The sequence below is a fragment of the Corvus hawaiiensis genome, chromosome 17 (genome assembly GCF_020740725.1).
Source record: "Corvus hawaiiensis isolate bCorHaw1 chromosome 17, bCorHaw1.pri.cur, whole genome shotgun sequence".
NCBI classification, from domain to species: domain Eukaryota; kingdom Metazoa; phylum Chordata; class Aves; order Passeriformes; family Corvidae; genus Corvus; species Corvus hawaiiensis.
The window spans coordinates 13,704,121-13,717,262 of NC_063229.1; the positions used below are offsets into that span (position 1 = coordinate 13,704,121).

General features: G+C 42.9%; 1 long non-coding RNA gene across 2 annotated transcripts; it reads left to right on the top strand.

The window, feature by feature from the left end:
* Positions 1-242: 242 nt before the first annotated feature.
* On the top strand, positions 243-12,887 carry LOC125334888. Of its 2 annotated transcripts, none has more exons than XR_007207271.1 (4): positions 243-671; positions 4,239-4,370; positions 8,533-8,663; positions 10,358-12,887. It is a non-coding gene; the product is annotated as an uncharacterized LOC125334888 (long non-coding RNA). The 2 variants fall into 2 exon arrangements; XR_007207272.1 differs by having other exon boundaries at positions 247-671; positions 12,661-12,887.
* Positions 12,888-13,142: the final 255 nt, after the last annotated feature.

Genomic DNA, 13,142 nt, shown 5'->3' on the forward strand with positions numbered 1-13,142 from the left:
CTCCCGGAGCGGTCATTCCCGGTGTTGTGTCCCGGAGCGGTCATTCCCGGTGCTGCTCCCGGAGCGGTCATTGCCGGTGCGGGTCCCGGAGCGGTCATTCCCGGTGTTGTGTCCCAGAGCGGTCATTCCCGGTGCTGCTCCCGGAGCGGTCATTGCCGGTGCTGCTCCCGGAGCGGTCATTCCCGGTGCTGCTCCCGGAGCGGTCATTGCCGGTGCTGTGTCCCGGAGCGGTCATTCCCGGTGCTGTGTCCCAGAGCGGTCCTTCCCGGCGCTGCCCGCAGGTGGCAGCACAGGGCCGCCGCCGTGGGAGCTCAAGGGAAGCCGCTCCGAGCCGCTGGAATTGCTGCCTCAGTTTCCCTCGGCCCGTCCCTCCATCACTTTGGCCATGTCCGGGCGATATAAAAAGAGCTGGTTTCTTTCCCTTAGCAGGCTACAAAGTGTTGTCACCCTAAGCAGGAGTGAGGATGGGGAGAGCGCTGCTGTCTTCTGCTGAAGCCCAGCTGGGATAGGATGAGGCTGCCTTGTTGTGCCTGGAATGGGACTTTTCTCCCGCTGGGGCTGGCACAGGCTCAGCTGGTCCCTCCACGTTCGCTGGCTGTGACACTTCTTCAGCCCTGCAGTGCCTTTGCTGTGTTTGTGTTTTCCCTTTGGCTGAGTTGGCTCCATGGAAGGTGAGGTTGGTGCCGCCAGTGCAAGGCAGGCACAGGGAGTCTGCCCTAGGGCGTGTTAATATATTTTCTGTTGCTGATAAATGTTTTTAACATATCAGGATAGTTACTGTTTATTGCTAATTTAAGCATCTTATCTAAGAAATCTTTACTTAAAGAGATTTTAGGGCTTTAAACAAGCAACAGATTTGTTAGGTAAATTTTAAAGTAAGTCCTTTAAGGTGAGGTGAAGTGGGCACACAGGCCATGAGGAGTGAGCTGGCCTTTTGATAAAGGAAGAGCTTGTCAAATCCAGTAGATTTCTTTTGTATGCTCCAAGTGTGGAAATCTCACAACAGTGTGGAAATGGTGCTCAGTGAGTGTCACCACAAGGACTAGCAGTTCTCATGCTGTGATGTAACATTTTGCCATGAGATGGTCTTTAGTCACTGTCTAAGTGTTATTCCTCATATTCTAAGAGTATATGAGGAAATGGTGGATTTCCAGCTGATTTCCATTTTTGTGACTGTTCCAAGAAATTTTCTTGAATTGTCATCTTAACGTTCCTGTCATCCTCTCCTTTGTATCCAAACTAGTCTCTTTCCTGTCTTTCAAATCTTTTTGCTGACTGCTGAGTCTGGATCGGGGAAACATGTCTGCTGTCTGTCGGCACATTCCTGAAGATCTTTACTGTGATAACTTTTTTGTTAGTTGCATGAGTTTGGTTATTTAACAATCTCACATCTATACTGCAAAGATAACTGACAAGAAATTAACAGATGGGAGTGTAATTGTTGTTTTGAGGAAGCCTCTCCGTCTCTCAGCCATAGATGTGTTGTCTCCATTGTGCAGATGAGAAAGATGACACAGAACAAAATGAATCTCTGATTTAATCCTCTTGCCTTCAGGAGCAATGAAACCCACTGATGATACAGTGTGCTGTGCTTATTACTACTTCAGTCTCAGTAAACCAGAAATAGAAACCTGGGGTGCTGCAGCATGTGATGATTAAGTTACATTAGCAGAAGGTGGTGAGCAAATAGGCAAGGATCTAAAGACATAAAGCTAGTGCTGTTAATCACTGCCAGAGACATTAAAATCGGAATATTAAAGCTGAAATAACATTTATAACTTCTTAAAGGTCAGTGCTTAAGCTGATAGGAAGGCACTGTGACAGCATGACTAACAGCCATGGGCACGAGTGGCATGCAGCATCTTGGAAGGAGCAGACACAGGGTTTCATCTGGTGCTAATTGGAAGGTCCAAAAAGGAGACACAGACTCTATAGTCTTAAGACCTTTCTAAAGTAGGAACAGTGAAATGAAAAACACTTTCCTTTGCTACAAACAGAGGCCCCTTTTGCTGTGTTTCTCTGAATGCAGGCTCACTCCATGCAGTCCCTAATGGGTGACTGAATTATGGCTGGCAGGTTATGTATGGCTCTAGCAGTAACTTCCACTCAGTTTAATATCTCGGGTTTGTTTTGTTTAAGAAGCGGGATGTGCATTTGAAAGCAATTTGCATTAATACAGTATGTCTTCAGGCAAACATCATTCCCTGTTTTAAACAGCTTTCGAACTTTTAAACAGCCCAGCTATTGTTTGAAGTCAGTCACAGAAACAGCTGGGCTCTGTCTGGCGTTAGGGGTGTGAGTGTTACAAAATGGGAAAGCATTTTTGGCAGTTTTGGTTCAATCTGTTTTCACTTCGAATTGGCACTTGATAATGAATTTAGTTTCGATCTCCATCGGTAGTTGACTGTTTGAGTTGCCTCTCTAAATTATTTTATTTTTAGCTTTTGAGATTGGGGGTTTTTTCCCAGATTGACTATTACTGGTTCTATCCCTGCCCTGTCCACATAACAACATCTGCAGCTAATGGGAGGAATGCAAAGGAGTGACACTGCTGATTGGTTTGATAAGAAAGAGCCTTGCTTTTATTACCAACTAATTAAGTGGTAGGTAGCAGCTAATGGTGATTATAATTAAGCCTGGAACTGCCATTCTTTTTCTGGAAGAGCTGTAAGCTGGGAGAACTAAGCTAAAGTCCCTTTAAGGCAAAGGTGATTTTTCCTTTAGTTACAGGAGCTGATCAGCTGTTTCACTGTAAAGTGAAAGTTGTAAAGCTGTTTATAGTTGGTATTTGCCAATCCCATTTTAAATGTCCTGCTGCTTGAATGGAGTTGTTTATCCCTTCATCATTTAGCTTTACTGACTGTGAATTGAAATTGTTTAATTTTACATGAGCTGTACCCTCCAGGCCATGCCCTCTGACAAAACTTTTGCAGGAGTTTTGCTTCAGTAAAAATTGTGGGATAATAAATGTCATAATAGTGTTAAGGTAAGGCTGTGGTTCATCTTTGCAGAGGTGTAAGTTTATAGTAAATTCAGTTAGTTCAGTGAATTCATTCTATTCTAGTTAGAGGCAAAGTGAGACAGCTGTCTCTTCTTTTGGGGCAAACTTCCAAAGAGTGATGCACAACCAACAAACCCCACCTTTCAAGATGAGGCAATGCACCTACCTGTACTTTGGATACAAAGTGATATTTTTCTGTTTTCCTCTCAATGCCTCTGAGGGATGCAGGAGCATCCAGGGTGCTGCTGCTCATCCTGCCAGGACAGCAGCCTGGAGGGAGTTGCAGTTCCTGCCAGGGCTGCCCCTCTGCAGGGAGGGCACGGTGGGCAGCCAGGCTGTGCTTCAGGGGGTTCCTCCTCTCAGAAGCAGCTGATGAGTGCAAACAATAAAACTGCTTTCCCCATCTGGTGATGGAGACTGACGGTTCGTAGGGGATGAGTCAAAGGTCACTGATGAGAAGATCCATCCAGATAATTGCTGTAATTGCACCCTGAGGATGCAGCTCCTCTCGAAGAGCATCAGGCAGTGACTGTTGGTAAATCTATACTTGGCAGTGAACTTCATCCTAGGCTTTAAATCAAGGAAGTTCCTTCATGAGATATAAATGGAGAAAGTTATTTTGATTTTTTCTTCCTCAATCCAACCATGTTTTCTCTTGTTGGTAGGTGAATAAGGAAATAGTGCCATTATGAAACAGGGAAGTAATTGTGATTTAAACATAAAATTACCATTTAGTGTTAAATCTTTTGATGAATACACAAGCTGTTGTTACTTCACAACAAATATCAATAGGCAGCATGAATGACTATACATAATTCATAGTATTTAACTTGAAATATTGCATCTTCTTCTTACAGTGATTGATTCATTTTTCCTGAGTTTGTCCAGTGGCTTCATTACAATTTAATACAAAAACCTTTTCTGTTGGAGAGTGAACAGTAACAGAACACAAGCAGCAGCCCTGCCACAAAATTAACTTTTTTTCCACCCTTTCACGAGGCCCTGAAATCCAAAAGCTTTGTGGTTGCATTGCTGAGTGAAACTAGGGAAATAACACCATTATCAGTCAGTCAGCCCCTGGCAGTTAGGACTTTATTACATGAGGAATAAGAAATACTAAACAGAGGTTGTGCTCAGTAAGAAGGAATTGAAAAGGCAGGAGTTAAATACAACAATCAGACTGTGGTTTTTTTTACCTCAAACTTCCTATTTTAATAGACTCTTTCTTTGCCCATAGGGAAATGTCTCTTTTACCAGAGAGGCCAAAGGGATAGGAAGCAAAAATCTTTGCTCGTGCAAGAAGCTGCAGTGTTTGTTTTCTGTCAAAGCTCCACAAAGGATCGTGATTACCCAACCACTGGTGAGGAAGGTGAGTGAGCATCCAGCATTGCATGAGCCTGTTTATGGCCAGGCATTTTCATTCCCTCTCAGGCTGTGTGTGCCCTGGATCAGTTTTCTGTGGTTCCCAGAGGCTGACAGAATGAAGAAGTGCAGGGGTAACCTGGCGTTGCTCTGAACAAAGGCCGGTTCCTCTCCAGTGCTCTCTGGGGTGGTTTGCAGGTTCAGGCATGTTCCTTCAGACCCACACTGACACACAGGCAGGGGCAGAAGAACATTTTCTGGAAAGTGCTGTCATGGTTTTTAATCTGCTGTTGTTTCCTCCTTCCTGGATTTTTCTGTACCGGCTCCAAGGCAGTGTGATAGGGAGAAGCTGTCTCTAAACACTGTAGGGATAACGACGCTTTGCTCTCCTGTTGCAATTTATCCAGTCAGGTTTCGTTTTTATTCAGTGAAATTGCTGGGATTTTCCACACTGATAAAAGCTGTGCTGTCAGAGACATAATGGTTTTACATCATATACCTCTCATGCAAGTATTAATTTAAACTTGTCCTTACTATTATGGAATAAGTAGGTAGCAGCATGGTCTTGTGCCAGCACAGATTAGTACATTTGTAATTAGATTAGTACAAATTGTTTATAGGTTTCAGACTCCTCTTAGTCCAGTAGAATATGCATGCAGGCTGTAAAATTGCTTTCTTTGCTGGAAATTCCTTTGAAATAACAAATGTGTGGTTCAGAATAGAATTTTACATTTTTTACATTAGTTCAATAACAACAATAATCTGATATTGTGGTCATTGTTTACGCCTTTTGCCATTTATTCATCAAAACAGAAAGCAGTATTTTGTGCCTACGAGAGATCTTGGTATTTGTTTATGATTCATTCAGTGTCTATAATTCAAATATACTCCTGAAAGTCTCCCCAAAGCTCTTGCTCGTGGGAAACCAGCAGGCTTACACCAAACATATCTGTCACTACTAAAAGCTATTTGATAAGAGACTTGGGAAAAAATCTTCTTAAAATACAGCAGAAGAGAACTGCAAAAACCAGAGTTCTTGAGTCAACTGCTGCACAGGAGCTCTGGCAGCTATTTTTGCTGGGAGTGCTTTGGGTGGAAGACAAACATGGTCAAATTAGCTAAAATGCTGGAAGTTCAGTCAAGGATACTGCCTTAAATAGTTTACCCAGAAAAGGACAAGGCTTTCTTAGGGCAGCCCCTTCAGAATTCCAATGGCAGTTGCAATTTCTAATAAGTAAATATCAAATATAGTAATTTTTCTGTGAATTTGTTTTACGAGAGATTATTGGAATGTTTCGAGGTCAAATTCAGCCCTCCTAACTATGAAATACTCACTAGGAAAAATATATATCTGAGAGTAGACCTTGATTAATATTGTTGTTTTCCTCTTCTAGGTTGTATTTTTTTGCCATTCATGGCTATAGGTCACATAGCTGGAGGAAAAAAAGTATGGTAACAAGATGCTAAAATTTAAAGGAAAATGCGTTCACTCTTGACCTCCTTTTACTGTGTAGTGGTTTTTAGTTTTTGCCAAATATCTGCTATTTGACCTCTCTGGGGTATGATAATATTGACCTAAAGAGCACAGGAGATTATCTTTCAATGTAGGAATAAATTCAATATTTACTCATAAGTATTTTTCATAGAGCCATAGAATACCAGGCTGGAAAGGACCTCAAGGATCATGATGGAACCTTTCTAGGCAAAAGCACAGCCTTGACAGGATGGCCCAGCATCCTGCCCAGCTGAATCTTAGAAGTGTCCAGCACTGGGGAATCCACCACTCCCCCAGGGAGATTTTTCCAATGGCTGATTGGAAATTTCTCATTGTGAGAAATTTCCCACTTGTGTCCAAGTGGAATCTCCCCAGGAGTAACTTGTACCCATTGCCACTTGTCTTTTCCATGTGACTCCCTGTAAAAAGGGAATTTCCATCCTCTTTATAGCCTGGAACGTGGTGAGGAGGTCTCCCTAAGCCTTCTTTTCTCAAGGGTGAACAACTCCAGTTCTCTCAGCCTGTCCTCATGGGGCAGCTTCCCAGTTCTTTGCTGATCTTTGTGGTCCTTCTCTGGACCCTCTCCAGCCTTTCCACATCCTTTTTGCATAGCAGGGATCAAAACTGAACTCAGTATTTCAGGTGAGGCCTGACAAGTGCTGGATTGAGTGGGATGATGATTTTATCTCTGCTGGTGATGCCCTTGTTGGTGCAGCCCAGCATCCTGTTGGCTCTCTGCCACCACAGCTCCCTGGTCACCCATATTGATCTTTTTGGCCACCAGGACCCCCAGGTCCCTTTCCCCAGAAAGTGGCTCAATTGCTGGCTTATCCCTGGTTATCCCATCCACCTTTCCTGCTGCAGTGACCATAGACACACCTGACACTGCAGATATCCAGCCTTTCACTTGATCACCCCCCTGCTCTCCTTTCAAATCCCTTCAGCTGCCACGAAAGCTTTGTGGTAGTTCCCCAAATGCCATATGTGTGGGTGTGACCCCCCATCTGTTAATTAACATTTGCATGCACAGACCAGTTTCTAATCACGTGGGTAGAGGGTGGCTGTACTCATCCCACTTCTAGGAAAGATTAATTCCCAAATGCCAGAAGTAGAAATAATGGAGTGAGTAATTCGTGGCGACCCCTTTGCCTCGCTGTGGGGTTGTGGTGGTCTCAGCAAAGGGTTAACAGGGGCTGTGCACAGCCAGCCCCTCACTGCCTCTGCTAAAGGAGCATTAATTATAGAGAGCCCAAAGGATTCAGAGCTAAAAAGCCTAAAAAGCCTGAGTCGTATTTAAAACCAAGACAGTCAAATAACCGGTTGGATTTGATCGCTAATAAATTACTGTGTTCTGATGGTGAAATTCAGCAAGAGGGTGACAGTCAGATGGGGAGGTTGGCAGCAAAAGTTTTAAAAATAAATAGTCTTAAATTGCAGGAAATTACAGCAAGCAGCTCCTTGGAGTTATTTTCCTGCACGCATTGTGTGTCTGAGGAGGCAGGCAGCCTGCTGGCAAGCTTTTGACCTTTTGTGTGAGAAATAAAATATGCAGGTGCAATAGTGTGAGTGCACAACGGGGGACAGTGACTTTCAGCTGTGGTTTGAGCACTGGGGGCCCTGCAGGGCAGCCAGGAGTGCTCCAGATTAGCTCCATTAAACCTGAGAGCAGCACAAGGAGAGGCTGTGGCTGTGAAGGATTGCAGAATTTGTGTGTTTCCTACAAATATCCTTGTACTCCAAATCAGTAAATCAGCCGATGGAAGATTTGTGTTAAATGATCTTGCTGAGAACTGATCTGGTTCTCATATTGCCCTATTTATATTTCAGTCTGGAGTAACTCTTAGAGCAGTTGAGTTTAGTTCAAAGACATTACTGCAACCATGATCTAACTCCCAGTTCCTTGTCTGAAAGGAAATCCATACCTGCATGGCAGGGACTTCCTCCCACTGTAATTATGTTCCAAATTCCTGAACCCTCTATGTAAATATGAATGAGAAGTGATGATTGTAAATGTAATGATGGTGCTGTAGGTAAAAAGGTGACAGTAATGTTGGGAATGTCAGCTCTGCGGTGGCTGGAGGAACAAGTCCCCTCAATTCTCCCTCTGCATCAGAAGTGCCAGATCCTGGATCTCTCTGGACAAAAGGAGTTGCTCCACTCAGATATTCAGTGTTTATCAGATCAGTGTCCATACAGACAAAACTGAGGAGTTCCAGTCATTCAGTTCTCACAGTTTAATGTTGTTGTTACTGCTCCAATGTTTGCCAGTTGTTTGGGCATGAAAAAATCACCAGTTTTTACTGTGGGAAAAACCCCCATGTTGTCCCAAACTCTTCCCTGTCTTTATAAGTCATAGAGGAACTTACACTGAGGATTCTGAACCCAAAGTTTTATCTACTGATAGATCACATTTAGAACCAATTTTTAGCTCCATGTTCTTATCAAAATACTCTTTTTAAAAAAATAAAGGATATGTTCTTGGAAGGTTAAATAACCTCCATAGAGAAATTTGTATCCGTGCAGTTTTTACAACTAAAACCAGTTCTAACTATTATCTGCTGGTGGCACCATTACACCAGAGGAATTTATTATCCAAGTCTTAAATGAAAAACTGCTACAGACTATACCTCTCAATTTGATTTAATGGGATTTTTTTTTTTTTATTTCTTCATAGTTTGGTGTCAGTTAAAGCAAGCCATTTTGTTGCCATTGGGCCTTTGTGGGTGACTTTTAAAGAAATGAGCTTCATAAGGAACCTGACCATGATGTAGCAGGGAAGAAAATTGTCTGGCAGAGTCACCTAAAGTAAGTGATCCTTTATCCTGTTTTTTTCTCTGCATCAGAAGTAATTCTACATTGAGTTTTATTCCCCTACTTTTTTTTTTTTTTAATTTCAGAAATCTTCACTAAATAAATTTAAAAGCCATCTTAGATCATCTTTCATCTTTCAGATGCTGAGAATTAATCTCTGACACTTGATTTTTCTAATTTTGAGTGGGTAGAAACAGGTACATTAGGGTTTTTTCTGTGGGGTAACCACACAGACAAACCCATTATTTTTAGTTGGCAGATACAGTTATTTTGTTTTCTTCACAACCTTATATTGTCCTAATCTTTCATGTAATTTCCTAGACCTTTCCCTTATTGATATATATTTATACATAACTGTGTGAGCCACTTATATACCACACAACATAGCGGAGTTTGATTTTTCCCGTGGCTAGGAGAGCAATCACTTTCCACAGTATTTTTCCACACAGGTTTCTTCTAACTTTAGTTTTTAGCTTAAAGTTACCAAGATTGAAAGTTTTTAGTAGTTACCTAAATTAATCTTTGTCCTCCCTGGGAGACACAAACATTTCTAATCAAATATATAATTGATTTTACTAATTCTGTTTTTCTTGCAAGGAACTGTTTGGTGCAATCTTCTTTGCTCAAAAATGGGAGAATCACACTACACTTCAGTCCAGTGTGAATGCCCTTACCCATGGCCCTGTATGAGAGAGAAAATTATTCAGTTCAAAAATCCTCATATAAAACCTGGTATTTTTCTGTTTCTCCCAATTTTAGAAAGCACAAATTCTCATCCCCCCATGTTGCTCTCTCTCCCTCCTCTGGTTGACGTTGCTTTATATCTGGGCAGAAGTAATTTGTGCAAGACACATTACTTATAGGACAGTGCCTAAAAATACATCTAAAGGTCACTGCACACCAGACAGAAGGCAGCACTTGTCCCAGCCACTCGCACTGAGAACGACAGGTCTTCGTTAATATTAATTGTGCATATTTTAAACAGTGCCTGCTTTAAAAATACATTGCACAAACATGCAGCAATGAGCATTTTGTGAGCCCTGGGACTGGATAATGGAGGTCAGCTCTTCACTGATGATTTTAGGCATAAGTGTTTGCTGTTCTTATTGGGTTCCAGGTTTGTGAATTAGAGCCGTATTGTGCATCTGCTTCCAGGGAAGTGGGGTATATTTCCAAAAATACAAGTGAAATTAAGAATAGTAACAAAGATGTATAAAGTACTGAGAAAACTCAGAGCTAATGACTTGCACAAACATTCACCACGATTGTGCTTATAATAGTAAGCATGTACAGAGAACATGGGAAAACTCTGCTGGGAGAGCGAGGCCAGATCCCCTCCGTGCTCAGGAGAAGCTGAGTTGCCGTGAGGAGGTGGATCAGAGCCTCCTCAGTGTCCTGCTGCTCCCACAGCATCCAGCTGCCTTCCCGCAGCTCCTGGCCCAGGGATGCCTCGCTCTTTCCTGGCTCCCTCAGACCTTGGAAATGTTCCTCCAAAGGCAGTGGTGGCAGCTGCTCCATGGACTGACCTTAGGATCCACCTGGATTATCCCCAGGGTCATCTTCTTCCTTCCAGCTGGTGATGTGACACTGAAAAGTAGCTCCCTACACACAGTACACACACAGTCACCTCTTGTGCCATCCCTTCTTGTGAGCCCAGGCAAAATCAAAATGTATGATTCTCTCCTCAGGTGGACATTATCCAGGAATGATGTTTTTACTAAAACCATGGATTCTGAGTCTTTATATGTCTCCAGAGAAAAGGCTGCAATATTTGAAAGGCTCTATCAACATCAAACAAAGAAACCCTGGCACCTGGACACTGTTCACATCAAGGCCCTCTCACTCGAGCACGCTTGGTTTGTTTTGTAATTTATCCTTAATAAGAAAATGTTGAAAAGATCTAATTCTGGCTGGGCATCAAAGGCACTGGAGCTGTACATGGACAGCGTTGTTTATAATGTGACTGTGCTGTGTGGCAATTTACATCCCAAATTTATGTTGCTATTGAGTATGGCCTTTTTTTCTTTTGAAAACTGGTGTATGAATGTGTTTACAATGGTAATTATTCACACAGAGTTAGAAGCAAAAAAAGATTGAAGTGTGGTGAAAGCAACAGCGTCACAAGGAAGGTGATGCTGTGTAGGTAAAGTCATTTCAGAACTTCCTGACATGTTAAGTTTATGAAGATGAACATTAATTCTCTTTTGGAAGAAGAATCGAGGTAGAACAGATGGGTTGGTTGCCAAGAAAATGGTTTGAAAGGAAGTAATGTGCACATTGACATTTCCTGCTTTTACATAATTATTTTTTAAATAACTTATGTAATTGCCTTGAGTGGAATGACTGTGTTCATTAGTGGGGTATGAAGACAAGCATTTCCAGCATCTCAGAAGGGCTGTCTTGTGCTGTACCTCTCTTCTGTTGCATTTAACCACCCCAGCACATGCTTTTATTTTGTTTTTGACAAAGCAATATGCCATGACTTGAACAAAACTCGAGCAGCATTTTTTGCTTGCCTTGTGCGCAGCCTGTTCCACCCGGAGGGGTTAAACGTGAGTGGCACTTTGTCCACCTTCCCACAGCTGCCCACTTGGGGTGGAAAATCATGGTCCTTACCCTCTCAGGGCACGAGTATCATCTCCCTCTTCCTCTGAGCACAATTTGTTGGCTCATCCCACTCTCCCTCCCTGAGAATAAAATCCCCAAAGCAGGTCTTGGAACAGAGGATGTTGGTAGGTTGAAGGCCCAGGAATATTTTCCTCTCTGGCCCCTCTCAGTATTCATCCATGCCCTGTGTGCTGGGTATCTTCTCTCTGCTCCCAGATTTTCCCTGTGACAATCCCAGTTTCCTCCCTGAGCACACCCCCCGCCTCACCCCCATCCCAAGCATCCTGTAGCTCTGCAAGCAGCGTTCTGCTGCCTTGTTTTCGAGTTCCACTTGAACATATGCTGCGTGTGGAGATGCTGATGGGCGGCAGCATCTGCTGCTCCAGCCAGAGCTGTGCTCCGCTTTGGAGGGTAATTACTGCGAGCCGTGCCCTGTGTTTGCCCACTATCTGCTCCTGCCAGGTCTTCGCCTTCCACAAACTGCCCATTATGTGGTGATGATAATTAAATCTCCCCTGCACCAGGCAGGTCTGAGCAGTGCATGAAGAGCCCTCCTTGTCCGTGCAGCTGCCAAGGAAGATGCAGCCCGTAATGATGCCGTAATCACCTGCCGGCTCCACAATGCCTGGCACCACCTATTTGTTCCCAAAGAGCTCTTTCAGCAGCTGTCAGATGTTAATGGCTTTCAGCTGCTGAAACAACCTGCGCCCTGTGCGAACCGGGGGACACATCATGGAAATGGGCATAAATATTCATGTGGGACTAACAAAACCAAAAGTGCGAGTGTGGGTATCAGAGTTCCAGTGTGGATGTGCTGTGATGGGTTTAGAGTGATGAATGCAGCGTGAATGTTTTGAAGTAACGTTGTTCTTTTTACACTTGTGAGAGAAAAAAAACCCACTAAAGGTAGTGGGATTGCGGGGGCACGTGGGTAAGAGCAGGATTTGTGCCCCTGGGTGATGTAGGCAGTTCTGGGTTGGGCACTGCGTCTGGGTGATGCACTGAAACTTGTTCCTGGAAGAAAGGAGCTGCTGTGTTTGCTCATCCTGTTTGCATCTCTCTTCTGAACCTGCTTATGAAGAATTGAAAGTTTCTCACCAGATCTGTGCTAGATGCTGATGGGACACAGAACCCCACAGGCTGAGTTCAGTGTTCTAGTTTCTAAAATAATTAATGTCAAGAATAGCAATGTATCTGATTTGGTCGAGAGCTGATAATTTCCCACCTTTCAGCACCCCAAAGCCTCAAATCTTTGACATCAGAATAGAAGTGTTGTGAGTCAGTCTCTTTAGACAGACTTTTACAAATTAATTCTGTCAATGTGTCTACACTGGATTTTTTAAACAATAACTTTGTTTGTAATGTGCTTTTACTTTTTCTTCAGATTCAGGATAGCCCTGCTGAGAGGGGTCAAGGCTGATGTTCTTCTTGAAACCCTTTGTTGGTACATCAGAACCGTAAAGGTACATCAGAAGCCAGTGACACCCATTTAAATAATCATAAATTGGTGGTGATATCCTTCATTACCTTGAACAATTATCCGTATAGCCTGTATGTGTATATTTTTCTGGCGAAGAAGTCTTGTGAAAATAAAGTTAATTCAGTGTCTCAGATAAAGAATATTTTAGTTAGAAATTGTTGTCATAATAGTTGCACAAAAGGCTTCAAATGTTCTGCAACTTGGTACAAATAAAATGTTCAAAGGTACAGGTGTTGTTCATGAGCCATCAAAGAGTTTTCCACTGCCACCACGGTGTTTTATTAAAATGAAAAGAAGAGAAAAGATAAAAACCAAAGCTCTGTGCTAATCTTTTCCTTTGTTGCTTGAGGGACATTTCAGTATAAAGTAGCAATTTCCATATCATT